Raw genomic sequence first — 18417 nt, forward strand, 5'->3', positions numbered from 1 at the left:
CCTCAACTTCCTGCCATCATTCCCTCCTATTTCCCACATGCACAGCATCCAGGTTTTTGTCTGAAAATGATTCAAAATTGTTCCCTCTTCCACGTCTTTATTCCCCTGTCCCACCTACCCTGCCCTGTTTTTGTCGACTTGCTGGGAGTCTAGATGAGGAACATAAAATTGACTTTCACTCGTAATGTCAAGTCATCACTGGTGAAGATAAATTTATACAGAAGAAATTACCAGGAAGAAAAAGAGCTTTTACTGACCTTCCAAAAGTTGGAGAGAGCTGATTAAATAACTAGTTCACAATGTCCTTTCTCATTTAGCTGGAAATTGAACTGATGTAGATTTTTCTTGGCACATAATAACAGTAATATTTGGGGATAAAATGGGGTGAGGGAATCATTTTATAAAATAAAGCAGAGAAGAATGTTGTCCCTTGTTTGCTTTACTCTGTAATGTCTCTTCACCATTGGCCTAAGTTTAGATGGGGATTCAAGGAATAGGCAAGGATGCCTGAAACCAAATACAAAGACTTTAAGCGGGGATTCATATCAAAGCAGAGAAAATCAGACTCGCAGCTAAAGAACCTAGTGTCCTTTCCAGATAACCCTCATACACTCATCAGTGTTAATTAGAAAATTATTTTTATTTCTCTGCTGTGTTTCCCCATGTAAAAACTATATTTCTCCCATGGAAAAAATCAGTACTTTATTCCATTAAACTCCTACCTGTGGAAATAAACAAAAACCAACCAACTGAGAACAAGCAAAGCTTATTTATTCAGAGCTTGCCTTCTCAAGGGAGTCAACCACCATCTCTCTTTCTTCCCAGAGACTCAAAGGCAGGCAGAGGAGAGGGAAAGCTCTATAGTGGAAAGAAAGGAAGGCTTCAGGTCTGCCCCAGTTGGAAGTTGTAGGGAGCTAACTAGAAGTGAGGCATCCTATATGATTGGTTTGGGGTGCATATTTGGCTTTTCCCTATTGGTCCCAAGTTGGAGGTGGGAACAACAATTATGAAAGGTATCAATTATTAATCAAGTCTTGGCCATTTGGGGCCAGTTTTATAGGGGTGATTGTTTGGCTTCCTGGATTGTTACTAGATATAGTGGTCTGACTTCCTACGAGTCTGAATTGCAGATAGCAAGCTGACTCCTTGCCCTTGTTGTTATAGTTATTGGGTTGGTTTCCTAAACTGGTTGCTAAAGATTTGGGGTTAGAGCTCTATTTCTATATATGGCCTGGCCATTGTTCATTTGTATACTCATTGTTTCATAGCATGATGCTGCGTCTTTGGGGAACCAGATGGAGAGAAGTGGGCTTGGGTTGTCTTACTCTGAAACCATTTTACGTTCCCTGGAAGACAGATGCACGTAAAACATCCTTTCTGCCCATGACTTGGGGAAGCAGAGCATGAAGTTTAGACCAAGACCCAGGGCCCAGGAAGAGCATCCCATCTATACATACAGGTTATAATCATGGATCAAAGTGAGACATAAAAAGTTGAGAATGTGTTTCTACGGCAGAAGGAGACTTGAGATATAACTGGTATTTTCACATATTTAGAAGACTATCGTGAGGGAGAAACCTCTACTATAACACACTGAGACCAGTCAAAAGAAATAACAGGGACGTAAACTTAGTGCAAATAGAAGGAAGATCTTTCCAAATATCAGATCTCCCTGACGATGCCATGAAGAGCATCCTCAAGAAAGAAATTTCTCCTCATTCGTGGGCTCCAGCAGAGATGACCATCTAAGCCTGTTGTATAGGAGGTCACACAGAGGACAAAGGGTGGCCGCTGATTCTGGGATTGTAGGAATTTAAATGTTAAGGCAAGTCCTGCCATTCCCAGTAGATAATGAATGGGATATTGAGGGAAGAGTGGCAATTAGTTGATGAAGTGGCGTAAGTGACCGACACATTACCAAATGATAAATGGCAGGAGAGAAAACTGGGGAAATATATCTAATAAGAGACAAGCGAAAAGGAGGAGGTAATCAGAAGAGACAGAGAGATAGAGAAAGAGATGAAGTAGAGAGAGGAAGAATGAATGAATATGAACATTGTGTGAGAAAGAGAAAAGAACGAGGCATAGGAAAAGTCAGTGGCTACGGGGAGATAAACACCAGGTGTTTCTTCCTGTGAGTTCTGGGTGCTTGGTCACCTCTTACACATAAAGGACGGCGAAATCTGAGTAGGTGATACCCGTCCCTGACTCATGAGCTGGACCTTCCTGTGGGTTGCCATTTGTGTGGATTTCTGGGGAGATGCAGTTAAAGAATTCTAGAGATAATCATCATAGGGAATTTACAAGAATTAATTTCTGGATTGAATTACTGCCAGTCTGCAAACCAACTCTCTTCAGGAATTTTATTTATTCTGCTCTTACATTCCCTAATTACTCATTATTCTCTATGATTAGTTGAAAGAAGAAAGGCACATTTTAGCTATCCTATTTCAGGATGAAATCTGAACAGGGCAGCACAGACTTACTTAAGCAAAATGGAAGGTTTGAGAGGAAGCCCTAGTATTTACTGTGTCTTGAGCCAGACACTATGCCAGGCATTTTATACACAAACATTGCTTCATTTAATCCTCTCAAACCCCCCTAGGAGAGTATAATTATCCCAGCTGTTTAAGTGAAGAAAATGAGGGTCCTCGTGGCCTTGTAACTTACAAAGGTAACTTTGTAATAAATGAGCGGAACCAGGATTTAAAATCAGATGTATAGGGCTCTAAATCCATAGTATAGACAATCTCTAACAAGCAACAAACCACAAACAAATAAACAATATCTATTTATACATATCTTAACTAATACTTAGAAATAAAGCATGATGGGTTAAGGAAGTCTAAAATATAAATTTCATTTTTGCATTTCACTGGTAAGATGAGAAATATTTTTTAATTAAACCTTGCTCATATGTTCTGATATTGATAACTGGTAACCTTCGTATGACATTTTATGGATTTTTTTATAGCAACGTCTAAAAGGTTATTGAGAATCTAGTATGGCAGAATATTCCATTACGACATTATTTACATTTGTTTTCTAATTTACAGGTTAGTCATGAAAGAATGAAAAGGATCTTTCTCGCTGGCGACAGCCCTAACTTCTGGTAGAGATGGTCTGTTTCCTGACTGCCAAAGAGAGTTGACATCTTTTGGTATTGTTTTAGGATGAAAACAAAAGGTTTCTAGGCAGAGTGGACTATCTGGAAAGTGGAAAATAAGAGCCTTTGCTGTAGAAAACATAGGTCCAGGAGGAAATTAAGCAAGATCGTCCCAGAATGTGCTTCAAAATTTGACAAGAGAAATGACCTCAGCCCTGTGTGGTAGTTATTAGCTTTCCCCAGACACTTCTGGTTCTCCTTGGAGGCATATGGAAGGGTTCCCTTCCTGCCCTGGAGTTAGGTGTGGTCATATGACTTGTCTGACCAATGACGTGTGAGTGGACGTGGGATTGCATCGCTCTCTTCCTCCTCTGATTCTGACCAATACCTTTCGAGGTAGTGGCTAAGGAAGCAACTTAGGTCCTACGGGGAGGGCTCTGCATGGACATAAAGCACAAGTGAGAAATAAACATTGCTGGCTTTAAGCTGATGAAATTTGGTTGCTACCCCAGCATAACCTAACCAATCGTGATTGATAGACTCTGGACGGATGGATGCCCCCGTCAAGGAGACGGACAGCCACACTTCAGTGTGCACGTGTGCATGGCTGTGAGTGTGTACAAATATCTTTGTCATCACCATCAAGCCACGATCGAATGATGATGAATGCTTGCTAAGCTAGGCTGGGGGAACAAGAAGAATCTTACGCAGAGAATATTCAAATAAAGTAGGAGAAACAGGATATGAAATCTAAATAGCAACATTAAGTGAATGAAAAATCAATAACAGAAAACTGTCTACAATTGTTTGTCAAAAAGGTTGTGATGTTAATCCTGTCATTTTCTAGATGAAAGAACTGAGTTTCAGAGACACAGCCAACCTCCTGATTCCGAATCTGGCCTGTCCCTTTTCCCTTCTTTCTTTTCAATTTTTTAGAAGTTGTACATGCTGTTTTATTGCTCTTCTTCTATTCCTCATTGCCTCTCTGGTTTATTTTTTCTTCTCACAGAGGTACAACTTTTAGTAGTTTTCTCAGAAAATATCTGTGGGCAGTACACATTTAAAGTCCTTTTATTTTTTAAGTTGGTGAAATACAATTCCAGGTTGGATAATTCATCTGTCCAGCATGGGTATTTTTGTAGGTAGCACCAGGAAAAGTACTGGGGATGACTCTCAATTGGCCTGAACTTGCTCACATGACAACCCCTCCTGAAGAACAATCATCACATTATGTGGCTAGGCCCAGGTCCAAGTGGGCAGATGTATCCCTCCTGAAATAAATAGAATGAAGACAAGTAAGGGGTTCTGAGGTTTTGTCATCAGAAAAAGAAGGGGAATAGATGCCGGTAATGTGAACATTTACCATCACCTATGACTGGTACCTAGTACAAGTCCATCAAATTAGAGTTGCTATTATTATTGTTTTTGTCATTAACATTACTGTTAGTCAGAGATCCTTGCCTGCAGCTGGCTTGAAAACTCCAGGTCCTGATGCCATCGTGCTTGAAACAGAAATATTTGACATACTGTGCAGCCTAATGAGGGGATTATATACTAATTTAGGATTTGTAAGCCCAAGGGTGAATCCTGGATCTGCCACGTACAAGCTTGAACACGTTATTAAACCTCATTTATGTTTTCCCATCTAGAAAATAGGGCCAATGATAATAATCTCACAGGATGTTCTAAGTTTTAGAAATACATGATAAATTCCTAGCACAGTGTCTAACCATGAGGTAAAATAGTGCTTTTAGAGCATTTAACCTAACTCCTGATATATAACTCGTGCTTAATGATTAACAATCATTGTGGTTGGCATTCCACAACTAGTGATTATCACTATTCTTATTGTATCTTTAGCAAATGACTTTGTTGGGCTCAGAGTTAAGAGTTAAGATCACAAGGCTACTATGTTGCTCCCAATAATCTGGGTATGAATGGTCTGGCTGACGATCAGACATGAGTGTGAGTATGACTAGGTCTCCACATGGCGGCTTGTCACGGTCCCTCCCCTGATCTGTGCTCGGCCAGGCTTGTGAGAAGACTTCTGTCTTGGTCTCCATGCCTTAATTTGAACCAATTTATTTATCATAGTGCTCACCACACTAAGTTATAACGGCTCATTTTCTCTCCCACTAGACTGAAATCTTCCTAAGACAGTATGGTTCTATCCCCCAGGCAGTGTTTCCCAGCACCCAGCAGAAAGTCTGGCAAATGGTAGGCTTCCAAATGGCATCTGCTGAACGAATGAGCAAATGGCTCAATCAATGGGTTAATAGGTGATTCCTGAGTGCTGCCACCAGCAGGATTTTCTGCTGCTGGTGCTGCACAAGTTTTCCATCTCCTGGGGCCCGCAGTTACCTACATCACACTTGATTCTGCAGCAGCCTTTGAGTACCAAGTGCCCTGTGGTTGTATCCCTTGGCTCTTTTTCTGATCTGTCCCAGGGAGCTGAGCTGGGAGAGGGCTCAGTATCTTCTTCCCTGAATGGAGAAGACTCGTTCTCCACATCCAGTTACAGCAGTATGTGCATGTCTGTTGTGTGTCAGCTTTATTTGTTTTAGAAACCACTTTGACAAAAGACTTTCCCACTGTAATGTTTAATACCACAGGAATTTGACACTATGCCAAAATATTAAACATAATCAGAGTAGCTCTTACATGTTTAGTATTGGGCAAAGAACATATTTTACTCAAAGGTATTTTGACTACAATGCCCTTCTGCACAAAAATAATTGACCTCAACATTATGTCTGATGTACTCAAAATCATTTAACTTATTAATTCCTTATTAAGACTTCCTTTTAGGGTAGGCTTTGGATCAATGATCCTGAATGTAACTTATGAATAATGCATAGGTAAATTAAGGAAGTTTTCAACAAGCTGAAAAATGAGATTGAAGCATGTTTTAGAAAGGATGATTTGCTACATTGGAGTCTATACATTTGAAGTGTGTTCTTTTAAGTGGCATTAATTATATCTATATATGCCATGTACCGTTGGCTTCAATCGTGAATATCCAAAGTCATGTAAGTTTAGTTTTGAAGGTTTGATAAAATCATCACAGATTAGTTCTATATTTTTATGTACTTATGTGGCCTGATTTTGAATTTATTTACATGTTAATTTTACTGTTATTCCATTTTATATACATGTAGTAAGCTTCTCCTCAATTCTTCGTAGAAAATGCTCATTCCCATAAATGCAACTAAGACAAGGAATCGTAGACTAAGAAAAATAGGCAAGGTCCAGTAAAATATGTTTGTGTCAAGTCAGTAATACCTGTAAAATAATACTTTTTATTCAGTTATGTTTTGTCTTCTTGACAATGCCCTGTCAATGACTTCTACTGTCGCGCATGTAGTTTAGAGGTGGTGTAAGAAGGCTTGCTCTCTGAGCCACAAAGAATGTCCTCTCTCGAGACACCCAGTGAGGGCCTGCTGGGGTTCACGTGGATTTATCGAAAGACAGGCAACATCCTTAACAGGGCAGGCAGGGCTGGCACTCTTGCCAGTGGCCACAGAAGGAGGCCAGGCTGCACTTCCTGACCAAAGCCACTGCTCCCATGTCAGTAACTGCCTGTCTCCTTCCCTCCTGCTCTTCCTGATTAGCCGGTCTCAGCCCGGCCTGGGGTATTACCTTCTGATCCCCACAACTTCCCAGCGCAGGCACTGCGCCCCAGGTTTCACAGGGAACTAGCTGATTGCAAACACCTGAGGGCTCTTGTCTGATTTACGCTGTATGTGTCTCCTGAGGGCTGGCTATGGATTATGGCTCCCTAATCAGACCTGAAATGAATCTTGAAATCTAAAGTTTCAGAGGGGAAAATAAGAGAATTACTGGGAATGAAACCAGTACTGGAGAACTGAACCTGTGCAGTTTTCTTTGACAGTTAAACTTAAGGCATATGTGTGCTAGCGTGTCCTACGTAGATATGTACATGTGTGTGTGCATGTGTGTCCCAAACATTACATAAACACAAAACAGATTACTATGAGAGGTGTACCTTATAATAGTAATAATCCTTGATCCTTGATAAAAGGACCCTTTGAAAATCTGGTGAATGATTGGACCTTGTGTGCAGAAAGACTTTTATTTACACACAATTTGACAGAGGATTCCCAGAATCCTTGACGCTGAAAAATGAAATAATAATTATATGCATATGCATATGATCATATATTCAGTGTCCCCAGAGGAAGAAACAATCCCCGGACTAAACACCAAGGTAAAGGTCAAAAATGTCCTCTCCGTTTATTTTCCTGTCAGTAGTCTGTGTTGCGATCGTATGAAGCGGATTGTTTGTGGTCTCGTAAGAAATAGGAGAGGGAATTGGATATCTGTTGATTGTGGAGAGAGCTTGGATTATATAAAATTTTGAAAAAGCTTGATTGTGAGCTGATTTTGAGGCATTTCAATCCCCAAATGCATGTCAGCAGGCATCATGATGTCAGAAAATTCTGATTAGATTCTTCTATCCAAACAGGCTTCTGACTTTATTCCTTCACCCTAGATCTGAAAGACTTGCTGAGCAGTTGCTAAGGGAACTCGTGTATCAGGAGAATCCATTGGTCAGCAGCTTACCTGGTGGATCACAAGATTCTGGGCCGAGACACATACAAGGGACTTTTTTCACCCGATTTCCTAATCCTATTGGAGATGATGGTGTAAGAAACTCACATTAAAGTGCGCATCTGAGATTTATTTAAGATTTTTGAGAATTTTGTTTCTTCCCGTATGCAAAAAGAAGATGCAAGGTTTTCTCTCTTATGTATGTTGGTCCAACCATGGTGCACTGGTGGGATAACTGCATTATAGACCTTCTGATAGCCTGTGGGCAGCAAAGCAAACACAATGACTTTCCAGTACAGAAGGCAGTGATTGCACCTCGGGGGAAATGGCAGATCAGAAAATCAGCTTCCTTACGACTCTCCATTTTTTAATCATTGCCCAACTTCAAAGCAGCTCTGAAACAGAAATGGTGAGAAGGGAGGCTTTCTGACATATGTCCTAGTCCCTAGATAATAGCTGTTATCTATTTTCTTTGCAGGAAATCAAAGTTGCCCTTTAATTTCCCCTCTGGGTAATACACTGATATATTTTTACCCTATAGCTTATCAGAGAGTACTAATCAGTTTCTGACATTAAGAAGACTTCAGAAGCATAAAACTCAATATGTATTTAAAAGGAGGTATCTGGTGGATGAAGAAAGTTTCCTAAGTTGTGAATTGCTTTCTCGTGGCAAAGTGAAGTAAAGATTGTTAACACTCCCAAATATATATGAATGCCATCAGATTGTGAATGTGACTCTATTTTACAGTAGTTGCCTATAGAAAAATCTCAATGTAATTCAAATTCTTCTACTTTCACCCTAGGAAGATATTTATCTTATACCTATTCAATTTTCATGAAAAATGTAAATTCATTTTTACAAAGCGTGAGGGAAAATGAAGATAGACATTTCCATTTTGAAAGAGGGCACCATGATAAGCAAGTGCCAAATTATTTCATGTCTTAGTCCTGTATTATGAAAAATACATGCTCTGCCCAATGACGTCTTTACCTTGAAATGTCATGAAACTCAACCACTGCCTGGCATTGCTGCAGAATTTACCATTACAAAGAGCTAATCTCACGAGGATCACCCAATTTTGATTCAATTTTCCTTTCTCTTTTCATCTTAAATCCTCTCCCTATGAAACTGAGTTATTTTTAATTTTCCTATCAAGGCCTATATCTTTCACCTTTCAATGTCTCAGGCCCATAATTTCATTTGATCAAGCAATTCCCAACTTCTAAATGTTCCAAATCACCTGTTATAAATTGATGGTTCAGAATTTGAGATGCATTTGCAGAGAGAAATAGTGCAATCAAATGGTGCTTATTTTCCTAAACCTACATAGATTACTTTGTTAATGTGTGAGAATGTGTAATGCTATGTTAAGGTGTCCAAGAAGCTAAGTTTGCAGTTGTTTCTGGAGAAAGAGTTTCTCTAGTTCCAGCTGCAGAATCACATCCTCTCCAGTAGCTTCTGTGGGTGCAGAAGCTGTACCCCTGGCTCTCTCTACCTCTAGGACATCGGTATGGGCTCTCAAGGGAAGAGGCTGGGCCACCTGCACGGTGGACATGGATCTCCAGGGAATTAGAGTCAAGACATTGGCGAACGTGAGCTGGGAGGCGTATCAGGACAGGACTGAGATCCTCCTGGAGCACCCCAGTTTGCCATCCCTCCTTCCTTCTCCTTTCTGTCATTCCAGCCTACTTTTGTCCTGTGAGGGTCTCCGGAAGGATGGTGGGAGTCCTCTGGCCAGAACGGGTTCCACTCTTGTCTTCTGACCACTAGCCTTTAACAGCAGTGCTGTCGCCCTGGGGAGAGAGCTATTCATAACTAGAATGCATGAAAATGTTTTAAAATCAAAAGTTCCATCAGCTCTTTAGGTTTGCCCTCCAGTCTCATGCTTGCGCATACCTTAGCTGCTTGAAGATTATCCACAGCTATTTGCTTGAACAAGCATTTTGACTTTAAAAGGCATACAAAGAACGAAAACTCTAGACATCAAAATGCCATGTTGCAAAGTGAGTCAAGTATGGGGCAGGGGAATCTAATTTTGAATTAGATTACTGAATATACCAAAAAATATAGCCCTAATTACCTACCCTTTTCCTAGGGAGCAAAATTTTTTTCTTTTTTTTGGGCGGGGGGTAAAAATATGGACTGCTTCATGAATTTGTGAATCATCTTTGTGCAGGGGCCATGCTAATCTTCTTTGTATCGTTCCAATTTTAGTATATGTGCTGCTGAAGTGAACACCAAACAACTTTTTTAAACAACTTTATTTTGGAATAATTTTGGATTTGCAGAAAGGTTGCAAAGAGAGTACAGACTTTCTGTGTCCCCCTCACCTGGTTTTTCTCTCTCTGTCAACATCTAACGCTGCCATGGTACTTTCACAAAACTAAGAACCTGATATTGGAACTGCGGTATTAAATAAACTACAGGATTTCACCCGATTTTCCAGGATCCCACTTGGGGGACAACACCACATTTTGTTCACACATCTGCTGTGAACAGTTTTCGCTGGGCTGTGACATTTTCTCAGGCTTTCATGACCTCGACTGCCGTGAGGGGGATGGTTGTGGATCCAGTCTGGTTCATCTGATGTGTTCTTCATGGTGAGACTGGGATTATGGGTTTTGAAACAAATACCGTAGAGGTGAAGTCCCGTTCTTGTCACTTTTACTAGGAGGTACATGACATCCAGGTGGTATCTCTGGTGATGGGACCCTTCCTCACTTGGCTGAGTGTTTGCAGTTCTCTTACTGCAAAGTTACTCTTTTTCCCTTCGCTACTCTGTTATTCGGAAACAGGGCATGACGTCTAGCGGTCCCACAGGAGTAGGGAGGGAGAGAATGAAGCTCCTTCTCCTGGAGGGGGGAGTGGTATTTGGAATTTTTCTATAAGGAAGAGCTGTCTCCTCTCCCCATTTATTTGTGTATTCATTTCTTTCTATCAGTTTGGATCACGTATATTTGTTTCAGACTTTGGGTCACACGCGGACTTAGTTTAAGAGGCCTAAGACTCAACCCCGTCCGCTGGGCAGAGCCCACAGTGCCCTGAAGCGAGCGTGGGAGCCGTAGTGCACACACAGGGGTCCCCAGGGGGCCCAGGGATCCATCGGTGAGAGGGGACTCAGTCACAGCCCCTCCCCAGACACCGCGCGCTGCTAGCCCGTAGAGCCGGCGCTTTTATTACTTGCAGCCGTGTGGCCGTCCAGAGCTGTGTTCCTCAGGGAAATGCTCTCTGCTCTTATTTCTGTTTCCTAAGGGCTCCTGGACACACGCCTAATAAAGAATCAGCCCCCTTGCTGTCCTTCTTTTTATTGAGAAATGAAGCATCGTGTCCTTAGCTTTCATTCCAGAGGTAACAGGGAATTTGACAAACACAGTCCCGCAAATCCAGAAATATACCTGTTCTCCGAAACAACACTAGTTTGTCAGATAATGACTGAAGGGTTCAACTACACGTGGGAAAAATTTGAAATGAGCTGTCGTTGCTGTTTTTTAATAACTGAAAAGACATAGGTTTGTTTGTATTAAAGGGTTTTTTCTTTTTCTTTTCTTCCCCCCATCTAAGAGGTTTTCATTTTATAACTTGAACTTTAGAAATTTAGAATGTTGCCGCATTCTAAAAGATTATATTTAGTGCTGACAACCAGAGACATTCATTAGGCCCTCAAAACTTGCTCTGTAAATGTCTGTTATATGAGTCAGAACACACTGTTTCCCAGGCAGAGAGCCTAAGATGAAGTGTGGAATGATCGAGTTTAGGTAGAATTAGGCTGAGCAAAAGCTTTTCTGTTTTTGCTTATATATATAAAGCACCTGAGATGAAGACATGGATTTAAGTACAGGCTCCACTGTGCTTCCCTCTGCAGGAGGGGAGGGAGCCCCCAGTAGAGCCTCCGGTTTCCCTGCCCTCTTCCCTCATCTACTATCTCATCTCCAAACCCACAGGCGAGAGTAAAGACCACCCTGGAACATGGGAGTGGGAGGGATTTGGTCTGAATCCTGCCCACCTCTTATGACAGCAGAGCTTGGGCAAGTCACTTAAACATCTGAAAGCCTCAGCCGCTCTATCTGTACAATGGGGTTAACAGTACCCCTCTGATAGGAGCTTTTGTGGAGATTAAAAGAAATGATGTACAGTGCTTTGCAGGGGGCCTGGGACATAATATGGGCTAAACAAATGGCAGCTCAGATGAATGTGGAAGAAACCCCAGGCTGTCCCTGGATGTCAGTAAAGAATCATCTTGGGGGACTTCCCTGGTGGCACAGTGGTTAAGGATCTGCCTGCCGATGCAAGGGACATGGATTCCATCCCTGGTCCGGGAAGATCCCACATGCCGCGGAGCAATTAAGCTCGTGCGCCACAACTACTGAGTCTGCGCTCTAGAGCCCGCGAGCCACAACTACTGAGCCCACGAGCCACAGCTACTGAAGCCTGCGCGCCTAGAGCCCATGCTCCGCAATAAGAGAAGCCACCGCAATGAGAAGCCCATGCGCCACAGCAAAGAGTGGCCCCCACTCGCCGCAACTAAAGAAAGCCTGCGCGCAGCAACGAAGACCCAACGCAGCCATAAATAAATAAACAAACAAACAAATGAAAGAATCATCTTGGGGGAATTCCCTGGCAGTCCAGTGGTTAGGACTCCGTGCTTTCACTGCCTTGGCCCAGGTTCAATCTCTGGTCGGGGAACTAAGACCCCGCAAGCCGCGTGGCAAAAAAAAAAAAAGAATATTCTTGGGTATCTATACGTTGCAAAGAAGGAACACTCACAGGGTCAGTCAACAAACTCACTACTCAATTAGCATGATTTGCAGATTTGCAGCCTCAACTGAAGAATTCTATGCGTCAAAATGGAGTCTTTTCTGCTGTGAGTAAGCTGACTTCCTCTTATGAAATCTTCAATGTTGAAGAAAATGAAATTTATAGAAAAGGACAATAGCAAGAAAACTATGTCAGAGACTGTGGGGTCATATTTCAGATGATAAAGTCACGGCAGAGAAAACTCCAGGCTCCATCCCATGGCCCCTCTCTGAGGAGGAGGATCTCCATTGCAAGAAGGTATTAGAGGCCGGGGAGATGCAAGGAGAGCCGTCCAGGGAGGGGAGGGGGATTCAAGCGGAGAGCTGGTAGACCTGGAGATGCGATGAGAGGGGAAGAGCACGCTTGGGGAGAGGGAGAAAGAGAGCTTCAGGCCTGTGTACGCTTACGGGCTCACCGAATGCTGTAATTCTAATTTCCTTTAAATCAGAAGAAAAAAATAAATAAAGAAGTAATTACTGTAATTCACACTAATAAACACAGACTGATTATATTAGCATATATACCAACACAGCTGTAAAATGTATCAATGTGTCTATTACTACAGGACCTTCCTGGTGACCCCAGTATGGTTCCCTGACTTCGAATGTTATCAATGTTAATTTCCTGAGGGAGACAAGTTTCCTGCCTGTTACATAGGAAGATATCCTTGTTCTTAGGACACATGCTGAAGTATTTAGATGTGAACTATTGCAATGTCTGGAGCAAATGATCAGGGAGACAAAGAGATATCAGTGAACCTAGATGATGGGTATCTTAGTTTACATCATGCTGAAATTTCTGTAGGATTGAATTTTCAAAATTAAAGCTTGAAGAAAATAAAATGAGAAGATTTGGACAAAAAAAAAAAAAGAAATTTTAAGAGTTGTGCGGAATGCTGTGAGAGGTAACACCGCTCAAGAGAGCTGAGTCACCACCTGCTTCACTCTTCAATGTTTTTGGAGTTGAGTATATGGAGTTTCTTTTTAGAGCAGCCATTGGTGTTAAAGCAAGAGCTGCGTAACTTTAAAAGGCTCTAGTTCATTTGGGTTATGGCCACGCTGAGCTGTCTACCAGAAGCAAGGTGGATATAACTGGGGCGCCTGGACCAGGAGTTATGTTCCAGGCCAGGCAGGGTCCAAACATCATGTTGAGGGTGCTGACTAAGCTGCCGGAAGAACTGCTTCCTGGGACCCCCAGGATATGGAACTGTAGGGTGAAGAGGCCCCCTGGCCCCGGGGAAAGACAAAATGGAAGCCTTTGGATCTTTGGAAGAAGAGGCCCCAGATGATACTATTCCACGCGAAGCAAAGGGAAGGAAGCGCTTTCTGAAAAGGAAGGGACCTGTACCCTAACTGCTGTTCCCTGAGATCTGAAGTCAGGGAACCATACTGGGGTCAGCAGGAAGGCCCTGTAGTAATAGACACCAAGAGGGCAGAGGACAACTGAGCTGAAGATCCTGGCTCAGGATCAGGGCTCAAGGCTTTGAGGGTGACGGCTGGCTTCAGATAGGATGCCACTGGGTCTTAGGTTCCGAGGGTCTAGCTACGCTGGTGTGGTACGGTCGTTTGGGGGAACAATGTTGAGCACCTGAGTGTGGACAAAGATCCAAGGGAGGGTCGCTATTCTCGACCACACAGGGCATCAGGGCAGGGGCGAGCTTTTGCAAGACTGCACGGGAAAAGCTGATAACAGCAACACCCTGTGGCAGCAAGAAGCTGCAGAGAATCAGAAGCCTGTGTTAGAGACAGGATTTCATCTGTTCCTCCTCACCTCCAGCTGGCAAGGTGTGAACCCCCAGGGGTGGTTTTTCTGCTTGCTTACTTGTTTCTTTCTTACATTTTGGGTGTGGTCTTAGGGTAGAAAAGGCCTCAAAAAGGATTCTCCATTTTCTACTAACAATTTAGGGGATTTGAACAATAATCTGAGGAAGTACGAGGTGATGGCATCGTAGTACCCTGAGCTGGCAAAGTCATTTATACGAGTTACAGGTCACATTAATATTTGAAATGGGGACTTCCCTGGCGATCCAGTGTTTAAGACTTCGCCTTCCAATTCAGGGGGTGCAGGTTCGATCCCTGATCTGGGAGCTAAGATCTCACAAAACCAAAACATAAAACAGAAGCAATATTGTAACAAACTCAATAAAGACTTTAAAATATATATATATTTGAAATGGCATCATCTGGCATGACTTTTGGAAACTACCATCCTTCTTTCTTGGCAACTGCGTTTGCTTTTGTCCAACCTCTGCAGCATCTGTCTTTCTGTCAGTCCTAATCTACTTTCTCCACCTCTGTTGATGGAGCAGACATGGTTCTGAATCAATCTTCAATATCAATTCCAGGTTGTAATCAGAAAATATCGAGATATAATGGAAATGAGAATAAAACTGATATAAGCCAAAGATAAGTGCTGTCACAAAAAGGGGAAGAACTGATATTGTTTCCTGGAGCAAAGCAGTTCAGCATCTTAGGTCAACTTAACTCACTTCCATCAGCTCTGCTTAATTCAGAGTATCTATGATAACTTATGGAAATACAATGACAAATAAACAGGACTCTGCTTTCCTACTCAAGAAAATTCCCAGTCTATGAAATAAGAGAGAGTATAAAAGTCCGGTTTAAAACTAATGGCAGTGGGGCTGTCAGCAGGAAAGAAACATACCTGTTAGAGAGCTTGTCACCTCAACTTCAGTTTTAGTAGAATAATTCAAAGTTTTGCAAAGTTATTTCTCGTGATGAGCAAAATTCTGCCTCCCTGAAATGGGCAGAGACCTTCTCAGGAGCAATTCAGAAGAAATCTCCTTGCTCCGTTGTGTAACTGACTTCAAATGTTTGCAGGTCACTGTCATATATATTATAACAATCTGCCCACCTCCTGTGATTTCAGGCCTTCGTTTCCTGAAGTTTGTTCCACTTTCTCTTCCATCAACCTGGTCTGACAATCTAAGACACACTGAAAGAGGAAATTTAAGCAGTCCTAACCCAGGAAACTCTCACCTCGTGATGAGAGTCCTCAAGGAAACACCAGCCCAGGCCGTGAACAAGAAGGAGCTCAGGCCCTGGGCACAGTAGTCAGGTTTGGCTCTTCCCTGTTTCACTCTGACCAGCAGCCTTCACCCAGGGACCGACCCCCATCAGCCCGGCTGGGACCTTCCCAGGAAGCACTGCATCTGATGCTTCTCGAACTCTGCTTCCTTCTCCCTCTCCTTTTATGGGTGTCAGACCCACGTCACCCTCCCTCCCTGCTGTGTTCCTCTCTCCCCTTCACAGGCTCTCCCCTGTAGCCTGTGTGTCTAACTTTGCCTTTGTGTCTATCTTGGAGGACCTGAGCTGACACACTGCATTTAGTCTTTACTCACGAAAACACTTGTAAAACCAGTTCTAGCATCGCAAGAAACAAAGCCTACTATAAAGGAGTCCCATGCACTTGGATAGAAATCAGTTGAAGACAAACAAACAGGGGGAGGGGGTGAGGGAGGGATGGATTGGGAGTTTGGGATTAGCAGATGCAAACTATTATATATTGAATGGATAAACAACAAAGTCCTACTGTATAACACAAGGAACTATATTCAATATCCTGTGATAAACCATAATGGAAAAGAATATGAAAAAGAATATGTATATATATACCTATAGATATAGATAGATAGATATGTATAACGGAATCACTTTGCTGTTCAGTAGAAATTAATACAACATTGTAAATCAACTATACTCCAATAAAATAAATTTAAGAAAAAGACAAACAAAACTCAAAAACCCAAATTCATCAGAAGGCTGGTTGTACTTTGATAAGCCAACTCACGTGTAATTAGAAAATGACTTATTTTAAAATTTCAACATGCTGTTAAAAGGGAAATTATTTTCTCTATTCTGTAGATAAAGTTATTAACAAGATGTAACCTAAGTCTATGAAAGCAGAGCCTTGAAGGAAATCTACTTTTGTGTTTATAATCTTTTGTTTCTGGTGGACAGGAGAAGAAGTTGGGGCTATATGTCATGATATTAATTCAGAGTGATCTCAGTTTGGGTAACTCTCGAGGAGGCAGCGTTATCTCCCACTAAGCAAGGCTTTCACACCTGTTGAAAGAATAATCAGGGAAAAGGGGAAAATCAGGATGGTGACCTACTCATAAATCACAACAACTGATTCAGAAAAGACAGCCCGAGAGAGGCCAGAGGGTTAATAAACACTGTCATTTCCGGTTAATGTAACTGTCAAAGGTTGGGGGGCGGGTTCTCAACTTCATTTTGTCCAGAAAATTGCTTCGAGAAATAAACATCCAGAAAAAGGGGCTTCCCTGGTGGCACAGTGGTTAAGAATCCGCCTGCCAACGTAGGGGACACGGGTTCAAGCCCTGGTCCGGGAAGATCCCACATGCCAGAGAGCAACCAAGCCTGTGCGCCACAACTACTGAACCTGCGCTCTAGAGCCTGTGAGCCACAACTACTGAGCCCATATGCCACAACTACAGAAGCCCGTGTGCCTAGAGCCCATGCTCTGCAACAAGAGAAGCCACTGCAATGAGAAGCCCGTGCACCGCAACGAAGAATAGCCCCTGCTCGCCGCAACTAGAGACAGCCCACATTCAGCAGCAAAGACCCAACACAGCCAAAATATAAATTAATTAATTAAAAAAAAAAGGATGCACTTTAAAAACCCAGAAAAAGAAAAACTCCCCTAAACTGTTATTTTAGGAAAGACATTTTCCTAAGGGCAGTTGCAAAAAGGACCAGCTTTCTTGGTTAGGGTCTAATAATGCAATTTATTTTTGTTGTCTACTAAACGTTAATTTTTTAGAAAAGCAGCACATCATTTGGCAGTTAAAAAGAACTGCTGCCTTAAGAGCTCTCTCAATTTCTTCATGACAAGAAAAAGTGCCCAGTTGTCCTAGTTAGGACTACAAAATTGATGCTTCATCTTGAATTTGGTGACTATTATGAGAAATTACTTGGGCGAAGAAGTGCTTAAGATATATTAAATCACTCTTGTGATTTTCTTCAGAGCAAATGCTTCTATAAAGGGCTCCTGAAAGACAGGTCATGGATATGAAATCCAAAGTCTCGAGACTGGGCTGAAACACTGCTGAAATTCATGTTAATTTTATGTATATTGTGTATTTTAAAAATTCTTGAAATCCTGAGAGTCAGAGAGGGTTCTGATTCTTGGCAAATCTGTCATATGAGAGGAAATAAGGACAACCTTTACTGGGTTTAGTGTGCTTGATTTTTTTTTTTAACTTTTTATTTTATATTGGAGTATAGCCGATTAACAATGTTGTGATAGTTTCAGGTTAGTGTGCTTGTTTTTTTTCTTTTCACTTGATTTATTTATTTATTTTTGGCTGCGTTGGGTCTTCGTTGCCGTGAGTGGGCTTTTTCTAGTTGCGGCGAGAGGGAACTACCCTTCGTTGTGGTGAGCGGGCTTCTCATTGCCGTGCCTTCTCCATTGCGGAGCACAGGCTCTAGGCGTGTGGACTTCAGTAGTTGTGGCACGCAGGCTCAGTAGTTGTGGCGCAGGGGCTTAGTTGCTCCGTGGCATGTGGGATCTTCCCCGGACGGGGGCTCAAACCTGTGTCCCCTGCATTGGCAGGCGGATTCTTAACCACTGCACCACAGGGAAGCCCAGTGTGCTTGATGTTATGAAATGACTTAGGATAAGGTTTGGACATTATCCTGGGAAAAGTGAAATTCCAGCAGGCTTCTAAGCAGCAGAAGGTCAGGAGGATGATGAATGTCAGACTTTCAACTTGGTGATTTCAGGGCCCGGGGAGACCCCCTGGGAAGGCTGGTGCTACTGCAGTAGCTCAAGGGTGCCGTCCTGAGCTTGAATCCGAGTACAGGGAGTCATAACTGGAAAGAGAAAAGAAAATGGAGCATTGCAAGTGTGGTGAACTGTTTGGACTCTTAATGTCAAGTCTAAGAAACGGAGAGAGAAA

At 42.3% G+C, this 18417-nt stretch overlaps 1 non-coding gene across 1 annotated transcript; it reads right to left on the reverse strand.

The window, feature by feature from the left end:
• Positions 1-9810: 9810 nt before the first annotated feature.
• On the reverse strand, positions 9811-9917 carry LOC114236156 (U6 spliceosomal RNA). The gene has a single exon (XR_003622168.1). It is a non-coding gene; the product is annotated as a U6 spliceosomal RNA (small nuclear RNA).
• Positions 9918-18417: the final 8500 nt, after the last annotated feature.

This window comes from Balaenoptera acutorostrata, chromosome 17, assembly GCF_949987535.1.
Source record: "Balaenoptera acutorostrata chromosome 17, mBalAcu1.1, whole genome shotgun sequence".
NCBI lineage: Eukaryota > Metazoa > Chordata > Mammalia > Artiodactyla > Balaenopteridae > Balaenoptera > Balaenoptera acutorostrata.